A 15,626-nucleotide genomic window follows, 5' to 3' on the forward strand; every position below is an offset into this window, starting at 1 on the left:
GACCGCAGCAGATACACATCAAGGATTTCGGGCAAGAGCACCTCTGAGGTCATCCGGACTCTTCCGCCATTCGGCCCGCACAGCGAATGCGGTGACAGCATCTTATCGGTGACACGGACCAAGAGGAAACCAATGGGCGTCCCCGAGAGCGGCGGAGGCGGTGACGTTCCGAGAGACGTGCCCAAATTCTGGCTCAAGAACAAGGTGAAGAACCTGAAGAAAATCCGATTGACGAGGCACCGCGTAACGAAGCCCCTCGTGCTGAAAAGCGAGGCGTTCAAAAGAATCGTCCTGAAGACGGTCGTGGACCATGAAAACAGGATAAGGACCCTGGAGGGTTCGAGTAGCTCCCGAGAGATGGTTCCGGAGGTCTCGAAACCACCCACGCTACAGAGATCTCGAACGTTCACGAAAACCAGCTCGCCGGCAACTGAATCTGAGCACAAGACATCACTGTCTCTTCCCTCATGAAACTACTCATAGACGTCCTCCACAGAGTCTATTCTTGATGAAATGTCACCATAAAACTGTGTAAAAGCATTTCTTGATGCCATGGGAATAAATAGCTCCAATACTGCCATGTGACTGCTCTCTACTCCATCCTTCGACAAAATTCATGTATTTTCTATAATTTCCATACTATGTCCAGAGGATTTAGGTATGTCCTAAAATTATTTACATGGCGGTGAACCCGTAAATCCACCTCTGCGTAAAGAGCAAAGGACTACGTCAGTGAGTGATCAAAAGAGTGGCCTAGAGATTTGTAAGCATATGAGTGACCTACATATCGAGGGACCAGGTCAGTGACTGGCCCAAAGGAGTGACCTAGAGTTAGGTTAGAGACCAAAAAAGTAACCAAAACAGTATGCAAACATGTGAGTGAAAAAATTGTGTGCAAACATGTGAATGAAAAAATTGTGTGCAACCATGTGAGTGACTAAAATAGTGTGCAAACATGTGAATGACCAGAAGAGCAGGTCGGTGAAAAACCAGAAGAGTGATGATGCTCTAGTGACCTAGAGCAATGTGTCTCAACCGCCGGACCACGGCCCAGTACTGGGCTCTAACACTAGTTACACCGGGCCGTGAGTGATTCGCAGTTCCATTTTTCCTATTAGTTTCTCGTTAGTTGTGTGTATGACCGGGCTTTTCACTTACGCAAAACAGATTTACCGTGCTGCGGGCTTCCAAAGGTTGAGAACCACCGACCTAGAGTGTGCAGACTTTGACCTTTGAAAACCAAACACACCCCGCTTCCCATCTCATTGAGATATCAAAGCGTTCCCGGAGGATGGGTATGTCTGGAAATTTTATTAAATATCTTCCGGATAATAAATAAAAATATTACATATAAATTCACATATAATCAACGTTCGTCAATGGACGTATCGTAATATACGGAGGGAGAAATTAAAAATCAACTGTAAAATATAATGTACAATATAATGATATCTAGATATATAATCCTATAATCTAATTAAATTTAAATAAAATATTTTTTTCGTGATTGTTTTACGTTTTATACAAACACTAATTGCAACAGCGAGGAAACTGCTATAGTAAGTGATGTATATAGCATTCAATACATTTTTAGAATTATCAAGAGCTTTTCACTACTTGTGTGAAATGTGAAAGTACGGATTCCTGTACTGATTAATTGGATAAATTGAACTTTTTCGCTGTCCCCTTGAGCTTCGAATCAGCCAAGTTCTGCTGTACATATATTTATTGTCATAAATCATTGTGCCAGATTTTATTGTGGAATTCCCTATGCAACTGAGCTCCCCGCATGTACCCCCCCCCCACACACACACACAAGGGAGTGGGACTGACAGTGCCCCAGCCTGGGGGTCCCGAGATGATTCTTATTTTCTGTTTTTCCACACTAAATTCATGATAAAGCGGCCCGTGGACAATTTGACCTGAAGCGTGCCAAAGACCCCAGCTTAGGCGTGCTACTGCGGGATATGGAGGCCATGGGTCCCCGTGTAGTGCCCGGGTGGGATTCGTGTGTCTAGATGGCTCTGGGTAATGCACAAAAAGTACACGGGGATTCTACAATCCAATGAATCATCACTTCAAGTGGATAAAAAATTTCCAAAATAAACCCATGGTTTTTTACGACTTATTGTATCGGAAAATAACATTCGTGAACTAGTTTCTGGTTTAAAAAATTCGAACTTTAATTACAAAAACGAGTGTCTTTTTTTTTAATCGGACGTTTTCACGTTTGAGAAATTTACAGGTTTGTTAGCATTCTGCCACCTGTAGGAATTCAAATAAACTCATTTGAATGAATATGATTTATACATATTCTAAGATCCCCCCACCTTTAAAAATGGGCATTTTCAATATTTTGTAGAGTAATAAGCAAGGACTTTCGGTGCTTTATTTCAATGGTTCTCAACCTTTTCTAGCCCATGCCCCCCCCCCCTTCAACATTTCTCATTCCTAACCATTAAGCAAAATAAGCACGTGCTTAGGGCATCAGTACAAAAGGGGCACTACAAAAAGATATCAAAAATGTTTTTTTTTTAAATGTTCAATTTTTTTTCCACCATCGATCATCCGATAGAAGATCCTAAAATTTTAAGAACACTTGATCGTTATCACAAGGATGGCACAAAAGATGAGAAACTATTGCAAACTAGACCACACATTTTTGGATTGCTGAGTTTTTCGATTAGCCTTTCACAATTTTCATAAAGTACGCCCAGGGCTGTCCCTTAACATTATCACACGCCCACATACAAAGCGATTTTTCTGAGAGAGGCACTACAACCTAGCTAAAAATTCCTATCTACCTATTTGCATATTTACTCTTGAAAATCGGAACCAGATCTAATTGTCACTTGGTTGCCAGAAATGCTCAGGTGGGCCCATGCAGTAAACCAAGTTCTACACAATAAGGACATGATTTTTGTTTGTCATTAGTGGATCAACTGTGTAGTTTGATCTATAGAAGTAAAAGAAATGCTGCGAAGTGTAAATTACAAACTTGAGAATATATCTAAAAGAAAACTTACCCAATATAACGGCTTCGTCAGAAATAAGATACCTATTGGCTGGGCCGCAACTGGATTAGCCGGGCCAACCACTCATTTAGGCACCCCCCTCGTAAGATACCCTTGCTGAAGGATAGGTTGAATGGTCACACCAGGCGTCCTCCTTTTTCAGTTTTGAATCTGATAACTCTATATCTGAAGACCACATAATCCGTATTTTCACTTATTTTTTCGATCATCCATATTGTCCGAATTTTTTTAATGAAAGAATTAATTATTTTTCTACGTAAAAATCGGTTATTGCAAATGTACGAATTTTGTTACCGAAATTTTCGTCTCATAAAAAGAAAATTTTATGCTAAAAAATCACAAAGAACTCTCTCTCTCTTTTTCATCATCGCATGAGTTGCCTCAAACGTCGAGATTAGATGGCAGCATCTAATACAGTATATAAATCAAGCCTCAGAATCTCTGTCGTCTGCTTCTCTCCAGGTTACTTGTTTTGGACGTCTCCTTGTGTTCTGAAAAATAACTGAACTGGCAGTTCGAACTTCCAGTTCTGTTTGTGAGCTTAGCTTGTGGAGAACCGACGTCTTGTCTGTCGTCTGCTCATCAAGAGGTTCTTTGTTTTGGACGTCTCCTTACGCTCAAATAAAATAACCGAACTTTTAGTTTAAGCTTCCAGCTCAGTTTATGAGCTTTGTTTACAAGGAACTGAGCGGAATAAAGAATATAGTTTTTTTACTTTAAACTTCATCAACACCACAAGAGTCACTTTCAAATTTGAGATTAGATGGCAGCACATTACTATAAAGTGGAGTGTGGAAAAATTCACTTTTTACGATCTTACCTGTCGTCTGCTTGCGTGGAGAGTGTTTTTTCCTTTGTTTTGGATGTCTTCTTGGTCTTGAAAAAATTACTGAACTGGAAGTTTGATCTTTCAGGTCAGTTTATAAGCTCTGTTTATAAGGAGCAAAGCTGAATGAAGAATTTAGTTTTTTATACCTGAGCTTCGTCATCACCACATGAGGCACTTCTGATTTTGAAAATACCAACAATATTTTTAAAAATGAATGTTTCAAAGTAGTCTAGAGCAGCGTTTCTCTTAATACTTTTTTGCTCGTGCCTTCCCCCCCCCCCCCCAATGTCTTACTCAGTCTTCGACCCTCATCTAGAAGCAAGATCCTTTACACGTATTGAATTGGTTTTTTTAAGTTTTTCAGTGAGTTTATACTGAATGAAAACTTTTCAAATAAGATTGGCCTTCAGGCCCCTGGCCAAGAATTTATTGAGCTCCCCGCTTATCCGAGTTCTATTCAGCACCGTCTCAACACCATGGGAAGTGATGCTATAGTAGTGATGCTATAGTAGTCCCATACTTAGCCGGAAATTTATTGTAATATACAAAATATCATAAGGTGGGGTCACTTATGGATACGAGACCCTCGAGCATGACCCCTCACAAGAGTGGGACTGACAGAGCTGCAGCCCGGGACCTGATATGGTTTTCATCATATTTTGTTTTCCACACTATAAATTTAATATAGGGGCTAGCTTTTTCACAGAACCCTGTCTGCGAAGAATCTAGCTGGGGGCCTGCGAAAAACCCCATCCTAGGGAACCTGCTCTAAAATGTAGGTGGTGACCCGGGTGGGTCCATGCCTGGTTTTGGGTGGTTTTGTTGGATTCTGTAAGTGTATAGTCACTAATATAAAATCACATTATTTCTCTTCACACTTTAATTTTCGTTCTCAGCTCTCTGCAGCCCTCCAAACCACCTGCCATGGTCCCTTTCTAAATTTTCTTCCGTTGCCCCCTTGAAGTATCCCAGTACCACTAGGGGGGCCATATGGCCCCCGGTTGAGAACCACTGCTTTATTTAACGCATTGCTCTCCCCACTCCCGGTGGGCCTCGGATGCATGGGAGGGCCCTATGATTGTTTGAGATCTGGCAGTACGATTTTTCAAGTGAAAGTATGCAAACTATTAAGCTGTAAATTTCAATCAGATAGAGGCACCTGAGTATCACTTGCCCCCGGGATGCCAATGATGCTCTTAAGACGGCTTTAAAGTCTATGCTTAGCTACGAGAGTGGAGCTTTGCCTGGTGGTGTCAGCCTATTGGGAGCTATATTCACGAATAAAGAGCTTTGATTATAAAGAAGAAACGTACCCGTACAAGAACTATGACAGAAACTGAAATAATCACGTTGCTAATCATTAAATCAATAGGGCGTTTATCTGAGTTGTCAGTGAATATCTTCCGAGTGGCAATGGTGTAAGTGCGCGACATGCCCCCCCCCCCGCTTTTTCCCGCAAGGGTAGGCCTCACAAGACTCTAGCACGGGGATACGGGGAAAATGTAAATTTTTTTCTCCTTACTTTAAAAAGAACCGCTGAAGTTGTAAATGTGAAATTTGTTCAGTAGTTTTATTTCTCTGTGGTAAAGAGACTCGCTAACAAGGGTTTTTTTGAAATTCGACTCCAAGGGAGCCATAAGGGGCGTTCAAAGGTAACATAGAGAAATCACTCCTAGCCGAAACCGCTGAAGAAATTTAAAATTTTGTCAGGTGTGAAATTAAGTTAGTATTATATTTTATAATGTAGATACCCATTCATTAAGCCGGGATTTCTAAAAATTCAACCCACGAGGCGGTCAAATGTTATATGGGGTGAATCTTAGCTGAGTAATTTTCAGATTACCAAATCCACGCGAGCGAAACCGCGGGTAACAGCTAGTTCAATGTAGAATTTATAAGCCAAACAAATATCTCAGATCAGGGAGCCTGGGTTCAGGTTGTGGAGGGGGGGGGGGGTCATGGGTAAGCACCGAGATGCTATAGCGGGGAAAGGGAAAATTTTATTCCTACATGAAATTGTGCTCCATAACCTTTTTTTTCATTTTTTTTTCCTAATGGTGGGGGGCACATTCTGTTGTTTCTCTGTGCATAGAATTTAGATATCTGTACGATATGACAAAATAACATTACCATATACTTTTACAATATAGAAAATCTATCGCTGCTCAGCAAAAAAACTCAGAAGCATTTTCATCGCCCCCTAGGAGGCGTTAACGCCCACGTTGGGAATCACTGCTCCATACGTTCATACTCCGCAAACTTATTCACCATAAAAAATGGTGCTTTTCTTTGTTACTTTTGTCCACAACCAACAAACATGTAAAAATAAAATTTTATCAGCAAAAATGTGCCTTCTAAAAAATATTGAAAACAAGTAAACAGTATATAAAAGTACAGTATATATTACATATAACATCATTGAACTGGAACTACTTCTGTCACCTATCAAAGAAAAATGTGATTCTTCGATTGTGAAACTGATGACCGGTTTTTGATTAGTGTGCGGCATTGAAACATTCAATTCGGTATGATATTGACAAATATTTTTTAAGCAATAATATTAGTTGAATTCTCAAGTTCGCTTCAAAATTCTAACAGCTGTTATTTGCGTAAGGTAAATTGACGTTAGTAAGATACGCAGGACATAATCTTCCCTGACTTTGATATCACAATGGAATTAATTCTGGACTGTATTCTTTATGATTACAGTTTTTGATCAGCCTTAAGCTAGACCAGAATTGAACTTTAAGCCGATTCCTAGCCCGCGAGGGCCAACTGCCGGCATAAAAACTGGTGAAGAAGAAAATGTGTACATGTTTGTAGATAGATATGTGTTTGCATGAATGTGTAGTGTATGTAAAAAGAACTGGTCAAATTGGTGAAAAGTCATGATCTGGCTATAAGCAGGCAAATGTCATCACAGTTCACAGAAGCAGGTCACACAATCTGCAGCTAGCAACATCTATTCGAAGTGGAATGGGAGAAAAAAACATCACATTGGAGTCGTGACGCAAAAACCCCAGCTGTAACATCAAAAATGCAATACAGGTAATAAAGTTCTGTTTCAACTCAGTGCATCAGAAATTAATGGGGATTTACTATTGACAAATTTTATGTATAAGCAAAACAATCCAAAGTTCAAAAAGAGTCTTCTCGCTCTTTTTTTTACACCTTTTTCAAATGTACATCATATGCAGGTCAAGTTCAATATGCAAGTTCAATTGGGAAATATATGTGTGTATATACAAAATTCAATAATGAGAAGATACAAATCGAATAGATGCGAATAAATGTCAAAAGTGGATAGATACATAGTATGCAAGTAATGTGAGTATATACAATTGAATGAGAGAATTTATGTATTAAAATAGTATGTATACAATGAGATTTGTAGAAGAAAGCATCTTTACAAATTCTCCCATGTAAGGCGCCCAATTTGTTTGGGCCTCCTATATTTCCTTAAGCAGTCAGCATCATAGTCAACAATTTCCCTCAGATGTTCGAATTGGGAACTAAACATTCGCTCGAATTGATCATTGTTTAATTTCTTAATGTATGTGAATATGTGAGGTATGTCCAAGTCTTGTCTGATGTTAATTCCGCGAACAAACCAAGGGGCTCCAACAAATCTTCTGAGTATTTTGTTCTGCATAGTCTGTAGTTTTTTGATATTCGTTTTACAAGCGTGCGCCCAAGCTGGCGAAGCATAGAGTAGAGTAGGCCTCATTATGGATTTAAAAAGAATAATTTTGTTCTTTAATGAAAGTTTTGCCTGTGGAAATGTGATGCGATTGAGCATACCCATAATTCTATTAGATTTGTTTATTACATGATCAATGTGTGAGGAGAAAGATTTTTGTTGAGGATACAGCCCAAGTATTTTATTTGTCTAACAGGGCTTAAAGATTGTGTACCAATTTGAAGTCGTCTGTCCGGAATTTTACGACGTCTAGTGAACCATAAAAATTTGCATTTTTCACTATTCAGTTGGATGGCAGATTGATCACACCAATATTCTATTTCATCCTTAAGCTGACCTGACCTGAATAAAACGTTTTTTGGCGGTTCTACCGCACTTAACAAGCGGGCCAATGGGGTGGCCTATAGTTTAAGTTTACGCTTTTTCATCCTTAAGCTACATTCTGCGCGTTTTACTAATGTTAATTTACCGTACACAAATAATAACTGTTAAAATTTTGAAGCAAATTTAACAATTCAATTAATATTATTGCTTAAAAAATATTTGTCAATATCATACTATATTGATTTTTTCTATGCGACATTTTAATCAAAAACCGCTCATCAATTTCAAGCGAAAAAATCATAAGAGTTGTATTTTTTATTTGATAGGTGACAGCAGTAGTTCCAGTTCAATGATGTTTGCATGTTATATTATACAGGATGTCCTGTAAGCGCTAATGTGCGGCCTTTATCTCCATCAACCGTCCGTCGTAGGTCGTAGAAATATAGTTTCAATTTAAAAAATGCTCAAAAGGCGTTCAAAAATTACTCTGTACCAGTTTTGAGAATGAAAATACAGTGTGTCCCTAAATAAAAATCTAAATTTTTATACGATCCTTCTGTGCTCTAACTTACAATTAGAAAGTTGTTGCCCTGTCTCTCTTGATGCCAAAAAAAACACCATATTTCCAAGTGCAATATCCACAGAGATATTCGAAAAACTGAGGAAATTCGGGAAAGAACAGCATTAAATGTGCAAATGCCAATTTTTTGGCTATGTTTCTTGCATGTTTACAACAGGAGGAGGTACTTCAAAAAGAATGAACGACGATTCTTTTTTTCAGCCAAAACAGAACAGCTTTTAATATGTATACATTTTTAAACAGTGCTCTCCAACTGACGGGGAGGGAGAGGCACGGTAACCCAGGTCGATAACATATTTGCCCAAAGTACCAAAGGATGTTAAGAGGTGTCGCGAGTTAGACATCCGGTTCGTTCTTTTCAGAAACTTTCCTGAAACAGGGGTACAACAGAAACGACGACAGAAAAATATAGCTACCGCAGGGAGTCCCACATCGAGGGATTAGCGCACCAACCTCACGGTGAGTATTACAATAAAAGCTGCCGTTCGGAATTGGCAATAAATTGTAGGTCCCGGTCTAATTAGCCCTCGTGTGCAGAAAATGACCGTGGTGCGACAAAAATGATCAACTGAGGGTATTTAGTAATTATCGGGCAATGAGTGTTGTTTCACTCATTTTGCTTGTTTCTGAATTGAAGAAGAGCGATTGCCTGTGATTCTTTAATAAATTACCCGGGGACCTGTCTTAACACATGGGAGTGCCAGTCAGGGCTCGGGGGGGGGGGTTCCCCTCGGGTGTATAGGGGCACTCTACCTCTACGATAAAGGGATCAGCTGCTATGGTTAATAGCAGATTCCACTTAGGAAAATGCCTCATTTTCCAACGGAGAAATTCAAGCAATTTACAAGGGACCACATAATTTTAGGGTCCTCCAATAAGGGCTCTTTGCTCGAGGAGAGTTTATGGCTTTGTAACCTGTAAGCTATACACACACACAAATTTTGTTACCCTTCACACACATTCTAGTATAGTTTTCCCGACTACACATTAACCCAATGTTAGCCATTACTACCATAGCCCCCCCCCCTCCCTACTACCCTAGATATGCCTCTCTGTCACTCTTTTCGTTCTTCGCTCGCCAAGTCATCCTTTTTGTTACTCATACTTGCACACTGTTTTGGTTACTCACATGCTTGCACAGTCTCTAGGTCAGATGTTTCCACGTAAATCTTCTCGTGTAATCCTTGAAGATAATGAGGCTGTTCGACGAAAAATATTTGAATATATGTTCAAAAAAAAAAATTGCGTCCCTACCACCGTCTCACAGCCGCAAGGCCCCAATGAAGAAGGGTTAACACACCTCTAAATTTACATATTTAATGTCATAAATCATCGTGCCAGATCTTATCGTGAAAGCCCTTACGCAACAGAGGTTGCCGTGCCCGGTTGAAATTCATGCTTTAAGCTGGCCCTGGGTGTCTCGTAAAGTACACGTAAATTCTCTGCTATTCAAGAATCCTCATTATCAAAAATATCACTAGTTGGATGAGAAATTCCCCGAAAAGCATTGTTTTTACAATTTTCAATTTCCTGATAAAACGAAGAATGACACTGATGAGCTTCTGGCTCAAAAATTTGATTTAAAAAAAATGTAATGTTACTGTTTCCCTAAGTTGTTGTCATCCAAAAGGGGTCTGATTTTTTTTTTTAAAGGCACCATCTCGTTAAAATTCGAAATAGAGCTGTTTTGCAAGCTGGACCTCAAGGGGGGCGGAGCAGACGGGTCTGGTGCCCGGGCGCTGAACTAGATGGCAAATTCACCCTTTAACTGGTCCTACTACATTACCCGGAGGCGTCAAAATGCGTGCTTGCTTTGCGGGTGATAAAGTACAGTCAAACCTCGTCAGTGCGTCACACGGATAACGCGTCACTCCCCTTACCGGGTCACTTTTAGAAATCCCGATTGTTCCCTACAAGGTTCTAATGCTATTAAACTCCTGATAATGCGTCACACCCACTCCGTTTAAGTAGTCATTTTTTGTGAAAGGGGCCGTTCAAGTATTACGTAAGCAAATTTTTAGCCATTTTTGACCCCCCCCCCCCCTTCCTTGTTTGCAAAATTTCGTCATCAGATCTGCCCCTCTGAATCCTAACGCATATTGGTGGGATCAGAGACGTATACGAGGGGAGGGAGGGGGATGGCCCCCCTCGATCAAAAATTTATTTTTTTAATGCACAAAAATATTTTTTTAAATTTGAAATTTCGGAAGACAAGATCTTTATATGTTATAATCAATTTCTGTTAATTTCAATGTTATTTGAAGGCAATGAACTCAAAAATTATCTTTAATAAATTCATTACGACCCACCCTCTAAGCCATATAATGATAAATCGCTGGCCCGTGGACCAGATATGGCCCTGGGGGTTATCTGATGCGGCCTGCCCTCCTCAAACCTAATTTTGTAAAAATGAACTAAGCTGCTCTTTTACAGATCGGTTAAGTGTCCCGTGGTACGATTCCAGCACATTTAAGCGGCCCGTGGCACATTTAAATGACCCGGGACACAGAGTGACATGTGACGTAGTTCCAGAGCACTTTAGCGGCCTGGACACATTTCCAGATCACTTGGATCCGCGAAATATTTAGAGATCACAAAAGTGGCTCTGTAGGGCACTTATCAATAGGAGGGAATGTTACTTCAAGTGCCCACAAACTATCGAGAGGTTTTTTTTACGTTTTTGGCGCACCGAGTAAGGTGCCGTTAAGAATATTTCATGTTTTCATAAAGAGTGGTTGATGACGTAAGCATTATCCAAACCCCCCCCCCTCCACCAAAAGTCAGCAAATCCGAACCCCCCCCCCCCCCATCGATGATGACGTAATACTTGAACGGCCCACACACAAAAGCGCTCTTTCTAAAATTACCATTCAAATTCGAAGCTATTCGTACAATATATATGATAAGATCAACGTTCACTCTTACCACGCCAAAGATCTCTAACATAGCATTTCAGGCAGAAACCATTGAAGCCACCTCCTTCCACCCCCACGACCTTTCACCAGAGGCTTGTTCACAGGTTATTTTAACATTGACCTTTGTAGGGAATGGTTCAGATGGAAGTTTTTTTCCTGTGCGAGTTGCGGTTCTTTTGGTCAGCTTTCGCTGAAAAGCTGTCCATGGCAGAAATAAATTCTTTTGTTCTTTTTTTTATTAAGAGAGAAGTAAAAAACGTTTAGGTTTAGCATTTCAACGTTTTAAATAAATCTTAGCTGGGCGATTGACGAGCGTGTTCACCAATGTCAGAATGTTCTCCAAATTTAAAAATTTCTTTCACCTTAAAAGACAAAACAGCGTTTGGAGTAACATGGAAAATCGACCTGTCAAACAAATTCGTATTGGCACTGGAAGGAAAGCACAACAAAGACTTCCAATTTCTGTCTTCTTTGCAGAGAAAAGGATCGCTTCTTCAACTTCCAATTCCACACAAACATAACTCGCCAGTGTTTTTCCAGTGAAAAATAAACATTTTTTTTTTCCGAACTCATAAAAAATATTTAACTTTCATTTAATAATTTTCCAAAAGAATTAAACTGCCATACAAGACGACAATAACTTCTGTTCCCATAAACATGTGGAAAACTTAGCGAATTTTTAAAATTCGAAAAATCTAATATTTTGTGCTGTACAAATGCGTACTCATGTAGCAAATAAATAATTGATAAGAAAAATAATTAAATAATTGACAGGAATTCAGCGTGGCAATTGCTTACTCCGTTTACGCGATCATATTTTTGGTCATCCAAGAGCTAACGAGGTTTGACTGTATCTAGTTGTGACCCTGTTTGCGAGTATAACAAGAAAGCTTCGGAATTTTTGATGGTTCCGTGGCGTTTGGTCATGTGGAACCTCGAAAGAGCTGCTAACTGGAACACCAGTTGGAAACCCATAAACTGCAGCGTGTGCAAGCATATGAATGATCAAAAGAGTAACCTAGAGAAAGGAAGGACAAGGTTAGTAACTGACCAAAACAGTGAGGTACCAGATCAGTGAAAGGTGAAAAGTGGCCCATAGACAGTGCCATCTTAACATATGGGCCCACCAGGGGGCCTGGAATGCCGAAGGGGGGGGGGCCTCATGATGATGAGATCTGGTAATAATTTTCGGGAGTAAGCAATAAATTGGTAATCAGGTATTTCCAGCCAGGTAGGCCTCAGGAAAATCACATTGCCTGGTCATTTTCTGCACACGAGGGCTAATTAGACCGGGACCTACAATTTATTGCCAATTACGAACGGCAGGCTTGTTTTTATACTCACCGAGAGGTTGGTGTTCGATGGGGGACTCCCTGCGGTAGCAATTTTTTCTGCGGTCACGTCGCTGTTTCTGTTGTACCCCTATGTAAGGAAAGTTTTCTGACAACGACGAACGGGGTATCGAACTCGCGACATCTTTAAACATCCTTTGGTACTTTAGGCGAGTATCTTATCAACCTGGGCTACCGCGCCCCACATTGCCCGGGGACCTTGATGCTAGTTACGACGGCGTTGCATGTAGTGTGCGCGTGAGCATGGGGCAAAAAGTCAGAGACAGAAGCATATTTACATCGACAAGCTTTAAAACAGGGCTGTAATTTGGGGAATGAGAGGTGAAGATGATTGGACTAGAATGGAAAAGAGCAGCAAAATAGTGATCGCACCTTTTTATATATTTTTTCAATACTTTACATAAAGTATTCATAATCAAGCACGTTTTCCATTAATTCAATTCCTTTTCCCTACTTGGTTGTTGAAATTTTTTGTCTATCTTGCTTAGATTTCAAGATGACACAAAAGTTCCTAAATTTTTCACCAGGTGGCGTTGTAACCTTCCTTACCATATGACGCGAACTCGTATTGCTATACCACTACACTACTTTCACGATTCTGTGATTTATTTCAGGAGTTATTCAACATTATATGAAATTTCCAATGCTCTTTATTTCTCTCAATATTTATCATTTTTGTGTTCCCGGGCATCCCAAAATGATTCAGAGGTTGAAAATGATTGTAAGAGGCTGTGCATATGTCTGTGCACGAGATCTTCAAATGGCCATAACTTTCGAACGAATAAAGATAGAGCGATGGAAAAAGATGTCCAAGTGCACTAAATCAGACATGCACTACACGATAGTAATAAGCAAAGTGCCACCTGGTGGAAAATTCTTGAACTTCTTTTAAACTTGTCTTAACAAATCAGCTCGTTTTGAACAAATTCACTGCTTAAATTTATGAAATTCTATTCAATGAGATGATAATATGAAAAGCTTACTCACAGAATGTGGCCACTGACTTCAAAATTTTTAAAATTCAACACTATCTACTATTACTTTCAGCCGTCTATGTCTCTAAACATTTTCTTTAAATATTAGGGAATGAAATTTAACCATTCACATTTTTTGACAGTAAATCACATAAAATATTTAGTTTTCACATTTCTTTGAATTAATCTTAAAGAGATGAAACTATTACTAATAGTAATTAGACTAATTAAATTAAAGTTGATAATTTTCCATAATTCAACTCTGAAATGCTGCATAGAATTTTATTACTGTTAGAACCTCTCTTAACCTCTTCCCTTCAAGAGCGAGAGATCTTGGCCTAGAGTAAATGGTAGAAATCATTTAAAAGCTCTCTGTTCTTTCCCTCATCAAAGTGTTTCATTGGTAACACTGTAAACGGGAATTGATTTTTTTTTACCTCAGCATTCTTTTTTCCCTTGTGGTTGGACGAGTAAAAAAAATAGCATTACATATATAGGAGGAGGGTGGCTTTGGGCAAGAAAATGCAAAACCTGTTCTCATATTTTTTCCCTTGATTTACTAAATGCCAAATAAAGATACCAGTTCCAGAGATTTATTGCTGTTACTCCAACTATAAATCATTTGACGTAAGAAGTCAGGGAACCACTGCTCTAAGGAATTTCTTAAGCACTCTTGCATTATTGCTGTCACAGGGCATCCCACGCAGCATCAGAGTTCTGTAGACACCTATAGAGAGCCTTTGTACTTTGGGCATCGTGCAGGAAATTCATCATGAGGATCCAAGTCCAAACCCTGTTAGCAGCACAAAGATGGCTGGCTGAAGTTGATATTCCATGATTTTCCAACTTCAAAGCATGAATGAGAGCCAGTGTATGTGATTTCAAAAACCTCTCCATTTGGAGCAAGCAGACCTTCAACATGATATTTCACTTCAAAATATGACAGACAGATGACCGCACCATTGTCACATGAAACAAGCATAACTCTGTTAACATAAATACTTTAGAGTCACACATATACACACAACACGTTCATGCATGTACCAGTTTAGTAGAAATTACCCAGAGGAATGTTTATAGGATGCATGTATAGTTAAGTAGCAGTTATAGAAAGTCTGTGGCAATGAGACAAACTCGAAATATAGCCATGAAAAGAAAATTGAGATGCCACAAAATCCATTGTTGTTCACACATGATGACCGCTAATACAGTATTCAGAGAAATCAGGATATTCATAACTGGTAAACTTTTTTTTATTCTCTCAAATATATTAATGAATGTGTTGACTACAAAAATAGACACATACTCATTTTGAGAGTAATCTCACAAGTTTTGTGAGCGTACACAATAATTTTCAACACCTTTTGGACACATACAAAACTATTTTTTTTGGGCAATTCAGTAATGTGAACAGAAATCTTATAAGACACATGAGGAAAATTAAAACAGCAGAATGAAAGAAGCTTTTGATCAGTCTTTTGCCATAAATGCTGTTATGAAAATATTTTAACAGTTTCTGTGCCATTAGATCAGTGGGGAGGTTACATGATTACTGAGAATGCACCAAGAGAAAAACAAAAACCAAATGAATTTTGCGGTATTAAAATTTATAAAACTGCTGGGAAGTACAATGATTCTGACAAAGCCAAGAACACACAGGAATAGCTTCAAATTAAAGTACAGTCCATGCCACTTAATATGATCACATCGGGACTAGTGGTCTCTGATGACTATAACCAGAGATAACTATATCTGAAAAGTCCCTTTCACAAGAACAGTGATCATATACCCTGTTTGGTATAATGAGAGGTGGGGTAAACTGGATAACTGTTTTTCTTTCATATTTAGGTTGCTAAATGTTTAATCATTCCTTTTTTTCCAAACCTATTCCAAAACAGGATTTTTTTCCCTTTGAGC

General features: G+C 39.3%; 1 protein-coding gene across 1 annotated transcript in view; it reads left to right on the forward strand.

The window, feature by feature from the left end:
- Nucleotides 1–15,626, forward strand: part of LOC149068661 (uncharacterized) — a 107,001-nt gene that overhangs the window by 66,976 nt on the left and 24,399 nt on the right. The window lies entirely within an intron of this gene.

Source organism: Pholcus phalangioides, unplaced genomic scaffold, assembly GCF_987345545.1.
Source record: "Pholcus phalangioides strain wild (caught in Gottingen) unplaced genomic scaffold, Ppha-v1.0 ptg000024l_1, whole genome shotgun sequence".
Lineage (NCBI taxonomy): Eukaryota > Metazoa > Arthropoda > Arachnida > Araneae > Pholcidae > Pholcus > Pholcus phalangioides.